Below are 19,585 nucleotides of genomic sequence, written 5' to 3' on the forward strand. Positions count from 1 at the left end.
GATCAGCCCAAAAAGATACGGCCGCCCAGACATGGGCGGCCATGTTGTCCAAGATTAGGGGAGGGAAGAAACGGCAATGGCGGAAGAGCCCTGCCTTTAAAATTAATGGGGGGGGCAGGCGGGAGGGAAGAAACGGCAGCGGCGGAAGAGCCCTGCCTTTAAAAGTTAATGTCAGGGCCGGGAGGGAAGAAACGGCAGCGGTGGAAGAGCCCTGCCTTTAAAATTAATGTCGGAGCCGTCCGGAAGGGAAGAAACGGCAGCGGCGGAAGAGCCCTGCCTTTAAAATTAATGTCGGGGGGGGGCGGGTGGGTGGGAAGAAACGGCAGCGGCGGAAGAGCCCTGCCTTTAAAAGTTAATGTCAGGGCCGGGAGGGAAGAAACAGCAGTGGCGGAAGAGCCCTGCCTTTAAAATTAATGTCGGGGGGGGGCCAGGAGGGGAGAAACGGCAGCGGCGGAAGAGCCCTGCCTTTAAAATTAATGTCAGAGCCGCCCGGGAGGGAAGAAACGGCAGCGGTGGAAAAGCCCTGCCTTTAAAAGTTAATGTCTAAGACCCAAGTATGCACTAATCACAATCCCCCCCGCTCAAACACCCGTTAGCCAACAAACACAAAAAGAAAACAAGTGCTAACACACTACACTCCGCCCCCCCCCAAAAAAACCCAAAAAACAGAGCAGGAAAAAGTCCCCTCCCCCCACCAGTCAAGGGCGGGGGGAAAAGAAACGTTAATTACATATGCGTAAAAAACAAAAAAACCTATTGCCCGTTATTATAACGGGCTGAAAAATACTAGTCTGTAAATAAACAGATCATTTATGAAGACACCAGAAATGCCCCTGAGTAATCTTTAAAGGAAAATGGATTTGTGACAAATTTGTGGCCAGAACTTCCCACCTCTGTGGGACATGATAGCACAGAATTCTTGTTTTCAATATAATCATTGCATGTTTCCTCAGAAGTAAATTCAAATCAGTTCAACATAGGATTGCAGTCTCAGTTTCTCAATGGGGTGATTTGAAAGCGAACACATCTGCTCCTCACTTTCCTGCTGTCATTTTAAAGTGATATTTTTAATATCATGATCATTTTTAATAGGGAAGTCAGATAATTGGGATTAGGGAGCCAGACCCTCATGCCCAGAGCCTTACAGACAACCAACTCCCTGTATTGTCACATAGACATTTTTTCAAATGTTACAAAGTGGCCCCTGTTTATCTGTTTCCACCCTCAGTGTAGAGTTAGCATGTTAAGAGCTTGACAATGCTTTTGTTAAACTAAAATAAGAATTCATGTGAATGTGGTCTTTTGAGAAAGACACAAAGGACCTCTTTGCAGATGAACAAAATTTTACATGCACACCTAAAACGGCAACAAATGCATCTATCACACAGCTAGAGTCGTCAGAGAGTCAGGATTGGCTACATCTCTCTATGTTCACTTGGAAGCCAATCCAGGCTTCTTGCTGGGCATTTTGTGGCTGGACTGTAATCTATCAGTGTAGATGTGTTTGCTGGTATTCCATTCAGATGTTTACAAAGGGCTTAAGATACACACTGATACAATGCAGTTCAGTTTCAGCTTAAGCCATCATAAAACTCAGGATTCTAAAAATGCCTAGAGGGACCTGCAACAAAATGATGTTGTGTGATGTTGTGTACCAGCCCCTAAGAGGAGCACCTTCAGTTCAGTATTCCTGCCCGTCTGGAACAGGATCCTTGTTATACTATTCAGGGTGGGGTAGGGGTCAGGAAAGGGCAAAGGGCACCTTTTTTCCCTTTCCCACTCTCTTCACGTATCCCCCTCTTCTCTTGTATAGTGCTAAATGATCAGATTTGGAGCTGGCTGCCAGCCCCAAACCTGAACATTTTATTGTTATAACCTATAACATTTTATGAATTATTATTATTATTATTATTATTATTAAATAAATATTATTAATAAATTATATTGTTTATAAAGGGGTGGGGTTCTGGAGAAAGAAAGGCATCCCTTTTCTTTTTCTTTTCTTTCTCTTGAAGCATCTCTGTGTAGTACAGCAAGGAGAGGGTTTTTTTTACATCTCATTGCACACATTCTCTTAAACCTAATTCATAGCCTCCGGGTTGTGTACTATAAGCTCTTAGAGGTTTGAGCAGGCCAATCTATCCCCGCCATGCCGCCTTCCCTCACTCCATTTTCCTTTTAAAAAAACACCAAGAGGCCCTGACATTTCGTGTTTCAGCTGCTCTCAGTTGCAGATACTTTGCAGATCCTCACACAGCCTCCCCACTTCATAGTTCCTTGATTAGGCCACACCAGCTACAATATAAGCAGAACTGCAGATTCCCACCACAAATTGCAAACAATGAAACAATTTCCTCAAAGGACCATGACAGAATGGACTTGTGACCTCAGGAATCAAATTTGCAGCCTATTGGGTGAGAAGTTTGAAATGTTGGCGAGATTTAACAGCTGTCAAGGCAACTTGCTACATTTAGCATGGCCTCTTTCATTAACGTTTGTCAGCTGATAGTACAGCTTGTACACAATACAGATACCCCCCCAAAAAGCTTTGAAAGAGACCTCTGCCTTAGGCACAAAAACTGGGCACAGAAACATCTAGTGGCAAATGTCTTCTATATTGCCATGGACATATCTATAGCAAAATGCAAATGATAAGGAATGCCATACAGAAACAACTTCCTTGGTCATTTATTGAAATCTAAATTAAGTCAGGCTCTCCTTAGTGAAATATTCCCAACATCAACAAACAAGGTAGGTTCTCTGACCTTATCTGAACCATCATCTGAACTTGGCATCCTATGTTGCAAACATGATGTAAGAGACAAGTAAAAAGTCTGGCTTAATGGGTACATCATGGATCCTCATTTTAATCCCACCCCCCTTAGCAATAGGAGGCTGATAGCCTTAAAAGTACCCCTCGGAGAAGCCCTATGCAGTGAGCAGTTATTTTAAACTACTAGCCCCAAAAGCTTGTTGAGCATTGCTTAATCCCTGCTGCTTGTCTCAGGATATATTGATTGAGTGCTCTTGTCAAGTCGGTGTTGACTCCTAGTGACCTCATAGATAGATTCTTTCCAGGATGATCTGTCTTCAACTTGGCCTTTAAGGTCTCTCAGTGGTGCATTCACTGCTGTTGTAATCAAGTCCATCCACCTTGCTGCTGGTTGTCCGCTTCTTCTCTTTCCTTCAAATTTTCCAAGCATTATGGACTTTTCAAGGTAGCTGGGTTTTTGTATAATGTTTCCGATGTATGATAGTTTGAGCCTGGTCATTTGTGCCTCAAGTGAAAATTCTGGATTGATTTGTTCTATGATCCATTTGTTTGTTTTCCTGGCTGTCCATTTTAGACAATCTAAACTATCATCAGATTTTAAGGCTGCAGTTCTATGAACACTGAATTGGGAGGTTTTTTAAATTTACTTATGAGTAAACATGCATAAGAATAGGTGCCAGGCTGTAATCCTAGACACAGGGGTGTAACTATAATAGGGCAAGGGGAGACAGTTGTCTGGGGGCCCACTGCCTTGGGGGGCCCCCTAGAGGCAAGTCACATGACTTAGTCCCCCAACCGTTCATCTGCCCAGGCTTCCTTCAGTTGTATTCATCCTCCGAAATTGATGAGAGTGTTAAGACCTGGAGCTACCAGAACAGCATGTCTTTCTCTAGTACCATTAAATGACTTGCATTGTCCACAATTTACAAAACCTTTTAAAAAATAATTTAGGATGATGTTCTATTGTGGCACATAGGATATATATATAAAATTTACCACTATTCAGCCTCATTTAAGATTTCTTTACTTTATGAGTTGAGCTTGAGTGGGGAGGGGATTTTAAAATCTTGTCTCTGGGCCCACTCCAATCTTGCTACACCCCTGCCTAGACAGATACAATGCTACCCATCCTAACCGCCCCCACCCCACTGCTTGTGCTGTGGGCTTCAGTGGAGTGATGAGGGTTGGAGTTTGGGAGGTTTCTAAGGGGGAAAAAAGATCCTAATCACCTTGGAAATTGTGGAAGCCCATAGGAGAAAGGAGGATTAATGCTTCAGCTTATTGAACTCTCTGACCGCCCTCTCTCTGTAATAATGCAGTTGTATTATCTTTTTAACTATAAACTTGAATTGGGACATTCTGTTTTACAGTTGTAGTGGAAATAATGCCTTGCTTCATTAATTTTATGCGTTGAGACTGAATAGTAAATTTCAGTGTCATAAATTAAATTAACACTTAATGAAGCACATATTATATATATTTATACATTTAGTTAATTATCCCAAGTAACTTCATGACCGTGAGTGGTACAACAAAACTTTGACAGCTTTGCAAATATGCAAGTTTTATTACTGTAAATAATGAAGGTGGACAGTGATTTCTTGATCGTAGATGATTATTTATTTATTCATTCATACATACATACAATACAAAAGCTACAGAACCAGGAAAGTTTATTCAAAATTTGATGCTGTGTAGAAATGCATCTGGTTGCCACCAGTTCATCTGGTGGTGACTCAGGGCCAGGCCTTCTCTGTGGCTGCCTCAGAGCTCTGGAATGCACTCCCTGTCAAAATAAGACATCTCCATCTTTGATTGCTTTTTAAAAGACCCTTAAGACACACCTGTTTTCTCAGGCTTTTAATTAAAACTAATTTTAAACTAATTGCTTTATTCCATGGATTGTTTTTAATTGTTGCATTCTGTGAAACTGTAATTTGGGTTATGTACACTATGTGTATGTGTGTAGATAGATAGATAGACAGACAGACAGACAAACTTATTTCTGAGTCAATGTGAGTTTGCAATGCATTATGGGGATCCCCCCTCCCTAAGAGTGCTGCAGTCTTCTAGCACAACTGACAGATGAGCAAAAAAAACCCACAAGTTTAGAGGGAGGCTCCACAGGTGAGTTTGCCAATGTGGTGCCCCTGGGATCGGGCCCATTCTTGGTGGTACACATTCTAGGGATGTGCACGGAACTGGTTCGGAGGCCATTTATGGGCCTCTGAACCGGTTTGAAGAAGGGTGCCTCTTTAAAAGTGGGGGAGGGTGCACTTACCCCCCCACTGCTCCCCCCCCGGCATCCTTTGTTTACGCTGCTTCCCCAATTAGCTTTCTAAACAAAGGACGCTGGCGGGCGGTGGGAAGCGGTGGGAGGGGCAAGTGTGATTCGAACCGCAGCAACCTCGGTTCGAATCCGAGTCACGGCACCACTTGATGTATCGGCGTACCCTGACCCCAATAGGGGAGGTTCGTTCCTGGGCGGATGGAGCCCAATAACCAGCCCAGACGAGAGGACTTATGATCAAAGCTTTATTTACTCTTAAGTAGTAAAGGTACTGCTTGGCTCGCGCTCAAAGCAGGACAAAGGCTCATTACAGAAAGCAATACATTTATACTCTCAGAAAAACAGCTGCATAGCAAACTCGTCATCGTGACTGGCCAAGATTCCTGCCGTAAGGGAATGGGTTACAAAATATGTGTAAGCTGTCAGCCAGTCTATTCCAGCTTTATCTTTCTCCTTCTGCACTTGCGGGTCACTCTGACATTTGCTAAAACTACTGACAAGGCTTTTCTGCAAAGCCAAGCCTTGAGACTAGTAAAGCAGAATGACGTAGCCTAAGCCAAGCTGTGCACTACTACATCTAATTTGCCATAAAGCAAGTGCACCCTTCCCCGCTCTTAAAGTGGCACCCCCTCCACCTTCGAACCACCCCACCGCAGTTCCATGCACATCCCTAACACATGCGCATGCAAAAACGGGCTGGGCTTCCTTAGCTCAGTTTTGCATGTGCGTGTGAATAATCTCAACATGTATCAAAGTGTACTGCAGGTGTAATTTTAGTCAATAGTTAAAAATGATTATCCAGAGAAGCTCTTACCCCTGGAATTTGTGGCCAAAGTCCAGGGCCTCTAAACCCCCTGGGGGCCCCCAAATCCTCCTCTGTCTGTCCTGAGAGATGTGGTCGCTGTGCCATACCACTGGCCTGCACTGCACCAGGCGGCCAAGTATGAATGTGATTGGCACCAGGATGGGGGAGCGGGAAAAGAAATATGTGGGATGGGAATATGTAAAGTTGTATGTTGAAATGTTTCTGCTAATCCATATTTACATACATATACCTGTTTTATATTCTTAAATTCTTGTGAGTTCAGTTGCTGTCTGTGCCCTCAAAAAGATAAAAATACTGCATGAGTCAGTGTGTGTGTGTGTGTGTGTGTGTGTGTGTGTGTGTGTGTAGAGGGATGATACTTAACTTGCAGGTGGGGGCGGGGCTCCAAAGGCCTTTAGGTCCAAGCTCCAATATTACCTAGGTGCACCTCGGTACTTATCATCCATGGGTTTTTAGTAGCATCATAGTAAAATCAATGACTGACATACTGAGGAAAGTTACTCAAAGTAGTCCCACTGAAATTAAAAGGACAAGTTAACTTGTCCTTTTAATTTGAATGGGACTACTTTGAGTGATTTTCCTCCGGATGTCAGCCAGTGGGTTTAAACAAAAGTATGCCGAACTCTCTGTTGGACTGTGTGATCTAATGTCTTTAATATGTTTGTTGGTATTACAACAGATACAATTTTAAATTAGAATATTTTAAAGGACATAACTAATTTTTAATATATATATGCTTAAAAAAAAAGATTTCCCCCCCCCCATCTTTTTAAATATTCATTTTGGTCCTTTTTGTTCTCTCCGGTCATCTTGTTTCATTTCTTTGATCAGTCAAAAATTATAATCCTGTAGGACAATCTGTTTTTTAGCTTTCTAGAACATAGTGTCATATCGGCAAGGAGCCTTGTCATGCCTTCCTCTGAGTGATTTCAGAGCAACAAGGCCCTGTTCCCTTGTGCATTCACTTCCACACTCTCTGTTGCTCTGTATGCCATGGCATAAATACTAATTTGTCCAGCTAATTAGCTTAATCAGTATGTTAGGATATGAATGAAAACTCATTAGGAGCAAAGCTGGACTCTAGGGTGTAGATCATTTGCAATGTGGTTGGCAATACCATATTTAACAGCTGTATGAATTTTATTTTATATCTCTTTTTCTTTAACATTTATATGCCACCCTTCAGATTTAGGGCAGATTCTGAATCAGGGTAGCTTACAAAATGTGTTAAAATATATATTGGACAACAAAAGCAGTAAACCAGTTCAAAACAATAAAACGAGCAGAGCTCATAAAACTTTATTAGCAATATTAAAACTAGCCTAAGCAACTTGCTGGAAACCCTGGACAGATAAAAAGGTCTTTACATGGTGTGGAAAAGACACACAGTTCAGTGTCACATGAACCACTCTGAGGAGAGCATTCCCCACCAGGGTCAACATCAACATTTATATTTTGATGTAAACCGCCCGGAGCCATTTTTTGAAGGGTGAGATATAAATTGAATGAATGAACATCAGAGGCTAGCAATCACAGGCAGCTCAGCTGTCAAGGGCCTAGGCCTTCAGGATGACCCACTGTCAATTCTTGAGTACCAGACCCAGGGGTGTCATTAGGGGCATGGGCCCCCAATGAATTGTTCAGAGCCCTGAATCTCATCAGCCATCTCCCTCCTCCATGACCTCTTCCAGAAAAGAAGTGCAGCAGTGGAGGTACCTGCACAGTGCATGAGAGAATGCTCCTAGTCTCATCTCACTCTTTACTGCTTACACCTTCATAGGTTGTATATTAGAATATTCAATACTTAAAAAACAACATATGTAATTATTCTGGGAGGGTATATGTTTGAGTTTAATTATCAAAGGGAGGGGGCTGTGGGTTCGAGCCCCAGATCTTTTAAGTACCTAGCAAGGCCCCTGCTTGGACCCTCTGCCTGTAGCCTCCATGGTAGTTGAGACAGGACAACATGTCATCCTATATCTGCCTCCTTTCCCCTGTGCCATTCACAAATGAGAGCTTCTCCACTGAGGTTCCTGCATCATCATTTTCTGTGGGAGAAAATGCCCATTTGCAGACAGGAGAGAGAGCTCCACTGTTCTCTTCTCAAAACACACCAACACACACTTTGGACAATGCCAAGTGAGCCCCAAATAAGCCATGGGGTAGGGTGGGAGTGCCCAGATATGAAGAAGCCCATGGAGTGCACTTTACTGAGGGTCTTCTAGTACTTGGTCCTGGCCTACTGAAAAAGCCCTTTCTTCATTATCTCCCACCTGATGTCCAAAGGTGTGGTGCTTCAGAAAAGGGTCTCTGGAGATTATCTTAACATTTGGCAGGCCGATGTAGGATCTCACATTCCATTGTCCCGATCTTATGCATGAGAGGATCAGGCATACGTTCTCATATGCATGGGAGGATCAGCAGCATTGTTCCTGCTTTAGGGGAACAAACTAGAGGGTTCTTTATACACCTATGTGAAAGATACAGAGAAGCAACTTTTTTTTTAATAGGAGTCCTTCACTGACCTTTCTTCTTTGGCAGCTCTGTCATGGGAATTGGTGTGTTGCCAGCTGAACATCAGAGGGACGGGGAAGGGAAGGGAACATTTCAAGACCAAATTAGGCTTGACTGTGTCTGGCTCCCCTCAATTGACTCTGCTAGGACATGTCTCAAGAGGCCTCGCCTACTTGCTTGAAGTAGCTTTTGCTTTCTTCCTCTAGGACAGGGCTGGTTAAAGTCCCCTCATCCCAGACAGAGTTGCATGAATCTAAATTTTTTTTAAAAAAATTACATGGAATAATGCCACAAGAAACACAGGCTTCAGCAGACGAGTCTCTAGCCCTCTTCTGCTCCTTCCTTCTCAAATGGCGAGTCCTCATTAGGCTATGGCTCAAGAACTTGCTTTCAGTGTTGAGAGTCATCACTGAAATCAGGGGTGTAGCTAGGGGAGAGGGGGCCCATGTTCATCCCTCTCTCTGGCAGCCCCCCAGAATGAGGGAGATAATGAAGAAAATAGGGAGGGATGGAGATGGAGGGCCCTCAGGAGCTGGGGGCCCATGTTCTTTGAACCCTTTCGCTCAATTATAGCTATGCCCCTGACTGGAATACATAAAGCACTAATAATTGGAAGGCGATACTAGATATGTAAGAACAGCAGCACATATTAGGGATGTGCACAGAACCGTGGAGCTGCTGTCCAATGCCGGGGTTATGGGGCTGTTTAACAGTGGGGGAGGGTGCAATTACCCCCTCCCGCCGCTTTTCCCCCACTGGCACTCCATTATTTCCCAAAATCCATGGGGCGGCACCATACCTCCCTGCCACCCCTTCCCCCATTGTTGGCCGGAAATGAGGAAATACAGTCTGTGCGTGCGTCCACTGCCGTGCGCGCGCCCACTGCACACGTCGCACATAACATGTGTGACGTGCATGTGTGATGTGCAACATGTGTGGCAGGCGTGTGCGACAGTGGGGACACGCGCAGACTGTACTTCCTCATTTCCGGCCAACAACAGGGGAAGGGGCGGCAGGGAGGTATGCTGCCGCCCCATGGATTTTGGGAAATAACGGAGTGCTGGCGGAGGGAAAGCAGCGGGAGGGGTAAGTGCACCCTCCCCTGCCCTTAAGGAGCCACACCCCCCAGCGTCAGACCGGCGGAACCACCGGTTCTTCAAACCGGTTCGGAGTCCCATAAAGGGCCTCCGGACTGGTTTCATGCACATCCCTAGCACATATCAGATCTCTTCTAATGACTCCTGGGATGTAGCTATAATTGAGCAGATGGGTTCAAAGAACCTGCCCCCCCAGCTCCTGAGGGCCCCCCAACTCCACCCCTCCCTATTTTCTTCATGATCTCCCTGACTCCGAGGGGCCATCGGAGAGAGCGGTGAACATGGGCCCCCCTCTCCCCTAGCTATGCCCCTGAATGGCTCACCTATTTATTTTTTGGAAAAGCCCACTGCATGAAATGTAGGTTGGTGGGGGGCAGAGAAACAAACACAACTTACCTGAGGACTTTCTCGAATTTCTAGTCCATCTGGGCCTAGGACTGCTCAGGTTCCCAAAGAGAACATACAGGCCCAACCACTCCCGCAGGCGTCTGCTACAAAACTGAAAATGTGTGCTCCAATTAACTCATGTGGTCATTTAAAATCTGAAGGCATTCTAGACTTGGCTCTTTTAAGAGACAGTACACAACAGGGAAGGCCTCTGAACATGAGCAGAGTGCATTTTCCACATAATTGAGCAATAATCCCTTTATATCTAGGATTAGTTGGCAGGACTTTCAGTTCAGGGATTATCCGTGCTTTACACCTGTGCTGCAGTAAAGGTAAAGTGTGCCGTCAAGTCAATTTTGACTCCTGGTGCCCACAAAGTCCTGTGGTTTTCTTTGGTAGCATACAGGAGGAGTGTGCTGCAGAACCTCTTTCATTTTTTTAAGGTAGCCACTGTGAAAGTTACCCTCCACATGAAGTCCTCACTTGCTGCCTAATAGGTCTCCATAACCTCTGGTGCTGGTCTTTACCTCAACCAAGTTGCTGTTCTCTCTTTCCTACACTCTCTAGATTCTAAAAGCTCCTGCTTTGGGTTGGGGTTGAGAGAACACTGTTGGTGGGAGGCCGGTTTGAGATTGCACAACTTGTGACTCACTAAGCTGAATACAGCTGATCAGTCACATACTGTACGGTGGCCCACCAGAGATGTGATAAACCTGCTTTTGTTTCCTGCCTAAGACTTGGAAGGCTGAAATACAGGGCTATTGGGCTGCATACAGTTTAGTAAGTCTCAGTTTGATTTGGACCATAGCACGTTCTTCCCAAGGTGCTAAAAAACTAGGGAAAACCAGTTTATCAGCAAAGGTGACGCAAGATTTAAAACAGACATGTCACACACAACAGGACAGCTTAAATCCTCCTGGGTCCGGTGCTGTTCCTAGATAATTAGGTGGTGGCCAGAAGAGCCTTTGCTTAGCTTCAGCTAGTGTACCAGCCTGCTCCCCTTCCTCAAGAAGACTGACCTGGTCTCTGTCACCTATGTCTTAGTCACATTGTGTTTGGATTATTGCAATGCGATCTGTGCGGGGCTGTCCTTGAAAAGTATTCAGAAACTACAGATGGTGCAGAATGAGGCTGCCAGATTGATTTCTGAAGTCGCCCTCAGTGTGCATATTATACCTATCTTGAAGGCACTGCACTGGCTGCCAATCTGTCTCCAAGTACAATTCAAGTTGCTGGTTATAATACCTTCGAAATCCTAAATGGCTTCGGCCCCTGGTATCTTCGGGACCAGGTGCTCCCAGCTAAATCTATTCGCCTGATCATGTTGCTCTACACGCCAACACTGATTGAAGCTCATTTGTTGAGCACATGGGACAGTCAGGGCATTCTCAGTGATCGCCCCCAGGTCATGGAACTAACTCTCCCTTGAGATCCACATGACTCCCCCGCTCTCTTCCAACCTCTCGCAGGAAATTGAAGACTGTCCTTTTTATCCACGTTTTTGGCCAATGAGTTGCCCCCCTGTTCTCTTTTTAGATGGTAGCGGTGTCTATTTTATCGCAGATGCTTTTATTTATTATTGTTTTTAATTGCTGTTCACCACTCTGGGGTTTTAGGATGAAGGATGGTATGTATGTATATGTGTGTGTATGTATAAACATACATACCTTGTAAAAGCTCTACATTTTACAAATGTCTGCCACTCAATATGAGATATTCCAAGATATATAGGAATGTTGCTCAGAGATGTGGGAAATGCATTATGCATGTGTTTAGAGGCTTTCACTCTTTTTATTTATTAATTCACGTATCCTGATTGCTTGGCACTGAAAACACATTCTGGAGTCAAGATGTAGCATAGGGTGAGTGAAAAGTAATGACCAATTAGAGGGGTTTTGTTTCACTGGATAATAAAAGGTCCAGACAGAAAAACATTACACATTCTAAATTCGGATATAGAACATAACAGAGGAAGTCTCCTTAGGAAAGGTACCTGCCGAAGATAACATATGAGAAATAGCTTGGAACATTTTACTCTTATGCATGTGTTGATTTGGCTCAGTATATTCAACCTGAGCCATTTTGGAACGGTGGTATAAAAAAATCAAATAAATAAATAAATAGGCTTATATTATGAGGCTGTTCACACGTGCAGCCTAGCCTGGTCTAGGCTGCACATGTGAAGTGCTGGGATCAAGCCTGATCCCAGTGCTGCCCCCACACCAAGCCTGAGTTTTTAACCTGGCGTTTAGCTGAGATTCCTACGGTTCGCTTAACCTCAGCCAGTAATACTCTGGGTGATCGCTGCCAGGTTAAACACACACACACCGGACTGCCGCTGTAGAATCCAAGGGAAAGACTTGTGGTATGCAAGGACAAGGTGGCGGAATGGAATCAGGAATATTAATAATTTAATGAAATATGTGTTATGTACAGAGAGTATATATTATGTATATTTTATGTACAGAGAGGCAAATGCAGACTGCTTTTCCGTGCTCTTGCTTGTATGTTAGCCCCACCTCTACTCCAGGACTAGAATACAAGTAGCTAAAGCCCCATTCAAAAGCTGGCCTGGATCAAGGAATGGATGAACCAAAAAAACAACAACACCACAGCAGCCATTTCCGACAGCAAGCTGGGGGAAGGGAGTGGCCACGCCAAGCATGGTGGCTGCTCAAACTGTTGCTCATTTCAGCGTGTGGCAGGGTGGAGGAAAAGGCACCCACTGCTCATTGGCTGAGGAAGGCAGCTGAGCTCTGCTTTCCCCACAGCACACCAACAGTGGCCTTGAGGTAGTGTGAAAGACCTCTATATTTTGTGGGGGGCATGTTTAAATTAAAAAACAATATAAGATAGCAATAAGTGAAGCAGAAGCTAGGCAGGTTAGGCAAAGATAAGAAGTTGGGAGAATGAGTAGGCCTTATATGAAACAACCATGTGGAAGCCAGAGAAATGGATCATGAATCAGCACAAAATGGATATACAGATGGTGGCAGGCAGCATCAGACAAGTTAGAGTGACCTATTCTGATAAAGCCAACACCTGAGCTATTCATAGATGCTCTAAAAAGACTGTTAGAATCCAGGGGAGATTAGGCTGTAAAAGGTGGTCAACTAGGGTCCTAAGTATCTTCTTCCTACCTGCCTTCCTGATGTCCATGCTGCACATGTGAAGAACATCTGACATCAAAGATCATGAACTCTATCCAGTGTCTAGCTGACACTTGGGTAGGTTCAGATAGATGGGTAAGACTAGCATACAAGTGTGTTTGATCATTTAGAGGTTGGCATTTGAGCATCCTCTCAGGGCTGTAGCTCATAATTGAATGAGGGGGAATGTCCCTGGGCCCTGAGGGAGAGAGGGCCCACCAGCTGAGAGACAGCTTACTGTTTGCTCTCCCTATCCTGCCTCTCCAAATAAGATGGCAGGGAGGAGTAGGGGTAGGGCCCACTCTAATCTTGCTGGGCCCCTGCATACTATAGGTAGGGTATGCGAGTGTGCCTCACAGGTAAGACCATAGAACGGAATGTTAAAATGTTCCATTCAGCATGTAATCATGCTGTTATAAAAATTCATTTGTTGCCACAAGTTAGGGAATTGAAATGGTATCCATATTACAGTGAACTGGCTTATTGCGAAACAAAATAAACAGAGTGTCTGCATTCAACACCCCAACTGTGGTCTGGCATTTCCTTCTCTCAAGGGGAAGACCTCTAGTTGGAGAGCAGAGTTGTAAGCCCATGAATCCCCCCCAAATCCTGACTCCAACAAAAGCCTGATGAACCCTGACTTATGTAAAAGTTGGGGGGGTGCGTGCACATGCACGCATGTGCACACATGCATGTGTGTCTGTTTGCAGAAGACAGAGAGAAGTACCACACAGAGACTAGACAGACATATTCCATCCACTGTAATGGTTTTGGTCCTGCTTTCGGGACTGAATTTGCTTTGGCTGCCCTGATGGATGGCCTTTGCAGAGAGAGAGCGCTTTCTCACAAGCAGAGAAAGGACTCCGATGGTGTAATGGGAGGAAGCCGCAAAAAGCTTACCTCCCCTGCAGACAAGCAGGTCCTTGTCTTTGGGGGAGGGGCGGAAATCACCTGCCCAGACAATCACCAGCTGCTGCCAGTTACTCCGAGGCAGAGGTGGATCCAGCAGGACATTACAAGGAGTGCAACAGGCATTCCCCCCCCCCCAATATATTCCACCCCATATAAATATCGGGGCTTGGATTTTCTCTCTCTTGCAAATGTACTATGCCAGGGGATGTCAAACTCAGATTTGTTGTCAAGACTAGGATTGGGGGACTTGTGTTCCCCATTCAGTCATGAAACTCACTGTGGGACTTTAGCTGAGACAATCTCTCTCTCCCCTCCAAACCTGCCTCACAGGATTGTTGTGAGAATAAAAGTGGGGAGGAAGAACATGTATACTACCCTAACGTCTTTGGAGGAAGAACAGGATGTGTGTTGAGATAGATAGATGACGTTTAGCCACACGCACTCCAATCCTAAGCATGTACTCAGAAGCAAATTCAAATAGCATTTTTCCACCAATCACAGCAGCATGCAGTCCAGTTTGATCTCTTTTATTTCATTTAAGCAAAAAATCATATGCAACGACCCTGTTTCCCCGAAAGTAAGACCTACCCCGAAAGTAAGACCTAGCAGTAATTTCTGATGTACCGCTAATTGCTCTAGTGCATTTTGGGGGGCTAAAATTAATATAAGACACTGTCTTATTTTGGGGGAAACACGGTATAATGTATGTCTGCATACTACAGTATATATACAATTTATTGTGTGTGTCTATACACTACAGAAATAAAAGTCACAGCAGAATGTCATATATGGAGTTACCCCAATTTTGTAGAATTTAAAGACAACCAATCATTTCGTGGGCAAGGGAGTTTTAAAAATGAGTTTCTTGTGAACTGATTTGCAAAACCTTAATTTGAAGCAAGTGTACAAAAATAGACTTTTGATGGGGGAGCATGTTAGAAGCACAAAGCAAAATAAAATAAAATAGTAATGTTTAAAGGGAGGAAGATGTTAAGAGAACCATTTCCTCATATCTTGCTATTTAAGCAATTTTGAGAACTCTATTGCTAAAAAAGCAGCATATGAATATTTTTAATAAAGGCGGCAGCGGTGGGGGGGCAGGTGGCAGGGAAGAGAAAGAAACACACACAGAGCCCAGATTAGAGCTATAAGCAGGATATCTTCAGGAACAAAAGGCAGGAACAAAAACAAGAACAGATCCATTTTGTCAGAGCATTACCTGCCCCTTCCATTCTTTTCAAAGCTTTTAATGCTTTTGCACTGACTAATTTCCTCACAAGAAGGTATACTGTTGGGATGGGGAGGGTTTTTCTTACAAGTTTGCACTATAACAGTTTTGGCATACTTTGGGGGAAAAATAAGCTTAAAATTTGCATTCTCTCTCACACACAGACACACACAGAGTTCATGGGGGTGGGAGGAGAGAGAGAACACTCACTCCCTTAACTTCATCTCAAAGGGAGGCTTCATAGCTGGGTTTGCCACTGTGTGCTGCCGGGATTGGCTTGATCCCGATGGTTCACACACATGTGCAAAACTGGGCTGGGCTTCTTTAGCCCAGTTTTGCATGCGCATGTGAATAGCTTCAGATCGTGGCCCTGATAATTCTCCTGGACCTCTTAGAAGCTTTGGATACACCAGTCATGATAGTCTTCTGAACCATTGCTCTGAATTGGGGCTGAGAGGGGTACCATATTGCAATGCTCCTGGTCCCTCCTGGGGAATAGGTTTGATAAACTCATGCTGGGAGACCAATATTCCTCCCCATGGAAATTATCCTACAGGGTTCCTCAAGCTTCATGTTTGTCTCCCATGATTTTAAATGTCTGTTTAAAATTACTAGGAGAGGTCATGTGGAGATACGGAGTCCATTGTCATCTGCATGCTGTTGATGCCCATCTCTGTTTCTCATTTTCATGTGATCTGGGTGAAGCAGTGATGTCCCTCACTTAGTGCCTGCTGCCTGGATCAGTAATGGATAGGATGAGGATGAATAAATGTAAGCTGAAGCCAGACAAGACAGAGGTGATGGTGGCAGGAGATTCAGTGGACGTTGTCTGGGAAAATATTTGATTTGGGCAGGATTCCACTCTCCCTCAAGGACCAGATTTGTAGCCTAGAAGTTCACCTAGTTTTGCTTCTGCAGTTCTGAATAGTAACTGTGGCTGGCCCTGGGTGCTTTTTACCCTCTGCAACTGATTTGCCACCCTTGCTGCTGGAGCTTAGAAACTCCAATTTCATCTATGCTTTGGTAACTTTCAGATTAGACTATTGTAATGAGCACTATGTGGGGCTGCCCTAAGAGACTGACCAGGGGTTTCCATTAGCGCAAAATGCTCCTCCCCATCTTTTGATGAGTACAAGCATAGATATAGGGAGTGGGGGGGGGATATTTTGGTGAATAAACAAATGAATACAAATCCTCTTCAAATCCTCTTGAATGTGTTTGAGCAAGACACCTTTCCTTTTGCTGCTGTGTTGTGTACATATCACAAAAGCCCAGGTGACTGTCAAGTCTCTGGCCTGCTTCGAGTGGCATGCTAAAGCATGGTTTAGTATTATGAGAATTAACCGCAGGAAGCCTAGGACTTGCATTCCCCCCCTTCCCTTTATAGTTCCTTTGCAGGTGAGAAGAGGAGAGTGAAAGCTCCAGCCTTCACTACTGAATAAGTCACAGAGGCGAGTCTCAAGATCAGTGAGACTTGCCGGGAAGGGGTTTGCAGGGAGAGCGGGCGTAGCCTCCACAGACAAGCAGGAAAGCAGCCCTGGGCAGCCGGCTCAGCCGCCCACACGACTGCCAGCTCCGTCATGGAGCCGGCGGGGGCTGCGGGGATTGGGGGCTGTGTGGCCCCCGGAAGTTCCAGGATGTTCCACGCGAGTGCATGGGGCATCCTGGAGAGACCCCCAGGGCCAGGAGGCTTGTTTCAGCCTCCCAGCGGGGGTGTCCTCATGTGTTGCCGTGGCATGGAGTCACGCCGCAGCAACACACAATCGAAATGATGGGGTTAGTGGAGTGCTCGCTCCGCTAACCTCATCTAATGGGAGGGAGAATTAGGGGGGCTTGCTGCCAGGAGCCACGCAGCTCCCGTGGCAGCAGACGATCAGGCAAAAGCGGGCTAGGCTCCCTTAGCCCGCTTTTGCCCGCTCGTGAGAATCCCCTCACAGTTTTCCATTGGGCTGATTCAAACATCAGACAGAGAAGCTATACTCACGACCAGCAAAAATTGGGCTAGGAGAGCCTAGCCTGATTTTTGCTGGTTGTGTAACCCGCTTAATTGCGCCTGCCCTTAGCCAAGGTTAGCAGAGTGAGCACTCCGCTAACCCTGTCTTTGTGCTCATGTGTTGCCACGGCACGGCTCCGTGCTGCTAAAAAACACGGCACGGCTAAAAAACAGCCTCCAGGCTCAGCTAAGCCCGCTCTCCCCACTAACCCTCCCCAGGCTCTTCTCGCCGATCGTGAGAAGAGCCTCAGGATCTCAGTTAAAGCCTGGCTCTGCATGACGTCTTCAAGCCTTGGGAATGCATGCTCCTTCCTCTTATGCGAGTGTCTACTTCCGGTTTAGGTCCCAATATACAAAAATTAGTCATGATGCCCAAACTGATCTTGGTTTATTCTAACCGACTTACTTGAAATAAGCTGCAATCTGAACCCAAGGTTTAAAATAAATTACAGTTCATAATTTATTTCAAGCAAATAGGATAAAATAAACCAAGATCAGTCAGTTTGAATGTCATGACCAATCCTGGATTTTTCTATCCTAAATCAGAAGTAGACACTTACACAGGCATAAGAAAAGACAGTGGACACTTCTGAGGCTCAGGGGTGTCACAAATTTTAACCAAGGTTCTGTGTGACATCTTAACTAGTCCATTATGAACAAACTCAGGGAAATGCAGTTTTTCCTACTGTAGTTCGTTAAAAAAAGCCAAGATCAAGCCATTGTTTCAGTTTCAGAACCTGTCTTGTTAACTAAATGAAGTTTAGCAGTTCTCCAGCCCTGAACTGAGTTAGCAAAACTTTGCTCTAGTCACAAGCAACCCCGAGTTTTGTAAAATGACTTTTTAAAATCCAACTTTGACTGCAATTTTAAGCACATTTAATTGACAGTAAGGTTCCCAACTTCAGTGAGTCTTATTTCCCCTCCCATAAACTTTGTCATGACTGGGCTGTTCGGAGCAATAATATATAAGGAATATGAAGTGCATGTACACAAGGTGCTTAACTTGCATAATATATTCTGATAAATAACCTGAGATTACAGAGTTACACAAATGAGTTGTTGTTGTTGTTTTTAAAAATTGAATGTTTTGAATCACCTTTCCTGGAAGTCGGGATTCTACAAAAATTCCAAGCAACTGTTATCTGGAGATGGGTGTGAGATGGCCAACTTTATAGAGAATTGGATAAGTATAGGCAGTTGTATAAATGTTTGTACTCTGCTCCTTAGCAGCAAGATGACAAACATGTTCTCAAGTTTTCACTCCCCCCACCATTTGAAATTCTATTCATATGCTACAAAAGACTTAACCATTAAATGCAATTTGGCTTTCATTACAGACCTTCTGTTCTTCTCCCTGTGCCAGGAAGAGACATGCACAATACCTTCCTTACAGTAAAAGCAGTCGAGTAGTCACTCCATTTGTTTGCTTTTCTCTTTCATCTCACTATGCAAGAAGGTCCACTTTTCTTTAAAGGTAAAGTGTGCCCTTGAGTCGATTTCGACTCCTGGCGCCCACAGAGCCCTGTGGCTGTCTTTGGTAGAATACAGGAAGGGTTTCCCATTGCCTTCTCCCATGCAGTATGAGATGATGCCTTTCAGCATCTTCCTATATTGCTGCTGCCCACTATAGGTGTTTCCCATAGTCTGGGAAACATAGAGTTTTCTCATAGTCTGGGAAACATACCAGCACGGATTCGAACCTGCAACTTATGGCCATGAGGCTTTACAGACAGGGCTTCTACTTCAAATACCCTCCGGATTGGAGTGTGCCAGTCCACATATTAGTTTCATTTACCCCAACCTCTCTGCGGGATATCAGGGATGGGCACACACCCACTCTGCTTTTCCCCAAATCACTATTAAGAATTACTGTGCTTTCTTGCTTGACCCGAATTACTTTTAAAAATCCTCTATTTGCAGCAACTTTTTTTTTTTTAACCCATTCTTTCTAGTATTCTCTGCAGCTTCTCCCGAGATGTGGGGGGGCGGGCATAGTAGTAATTCAGCTTTTTTCAAAATTCAGTGAAGGGGTATTTGACAGCTGTGTTGGGTATGGCCAAGTCTACATTGAGTAATTTGCAATTGTGAGCACTGGAAGTGGTCGGGGGGGGGCACAGAGTTCAGTTCGGGTGCCAGCTATCAGTACTTCCCTTCTCCCAAGCACTGAGCAAAACACTGTCTGAAACCAACCGAAAACCAAGAGAAGGGGCTGGAAAGGGGGGGGACTGCCCCATCCCTCCTCAGAGGATCCACTGCCCTAGTGAAGCCATTTTTGAGCGGAGGGATCCAACCAACCAGTCAACCCACCCACCCACCCTATGTGTAGTTCCCTGAGTCCCTTGGATGAAGGATTAGATAGAAATGTGATAGATGCAAGCCCCACTGACTTCATGGGGCTTCACCCTCTACCAAGAGT

At 44.8% G+C, this 19,585-nt stretch overlaps 1 protein-coding gene and 1 long non-coding RNA gene across 3 annotated transcripts in view; one reads left to right on the forward strand and one right to left on the reverse strand.

The window, feature by feature from the left end:
- MMD (monocyte to macrophage differentiation associated) overlaps positions 1–19,585 on the forward strand; it is a 125,654-nt gene that overhangs the window by 47,924 nt on the left and 58,145 nt on the right. The gene's annotated exons all lie outside the window — the stretch shown is intronic.
- Positions 4,438–19,585, reverse strand: part of LOC128344304 (uncharacterized) — a 40,135-nt gene continuing 24,987 nt past the window's right edge. Inside the window, exons 2-3 of the long non-coding RNA XR_008315780.1 lie at positions 9,897–9,999; positions 4,438–4,559 (exon numbers count right to left, since the gene is read on the reverse strand). This is a non-coding gene — a long non-coding RNA (uncharacterized LOC128344304). The remainder of the gene's footprint in view (positions 4,560–9,896; positions 10,000–19,585) is intronic.

This window comes from Hemicordylus capensis, chromosome 2 (genome assembly GCF_027244095.1).
Source record: "Hemicordylus capensis ecotype Gifberg chromosome 2, rHemCap1.1.pri, whole genome shotgun sequence".
NCBI lineage: Eukaryota > Metazoa > Chordata > Lepidosauria > Squamata > Cordylidae > Hemicordylus > Hemicordylus capensis.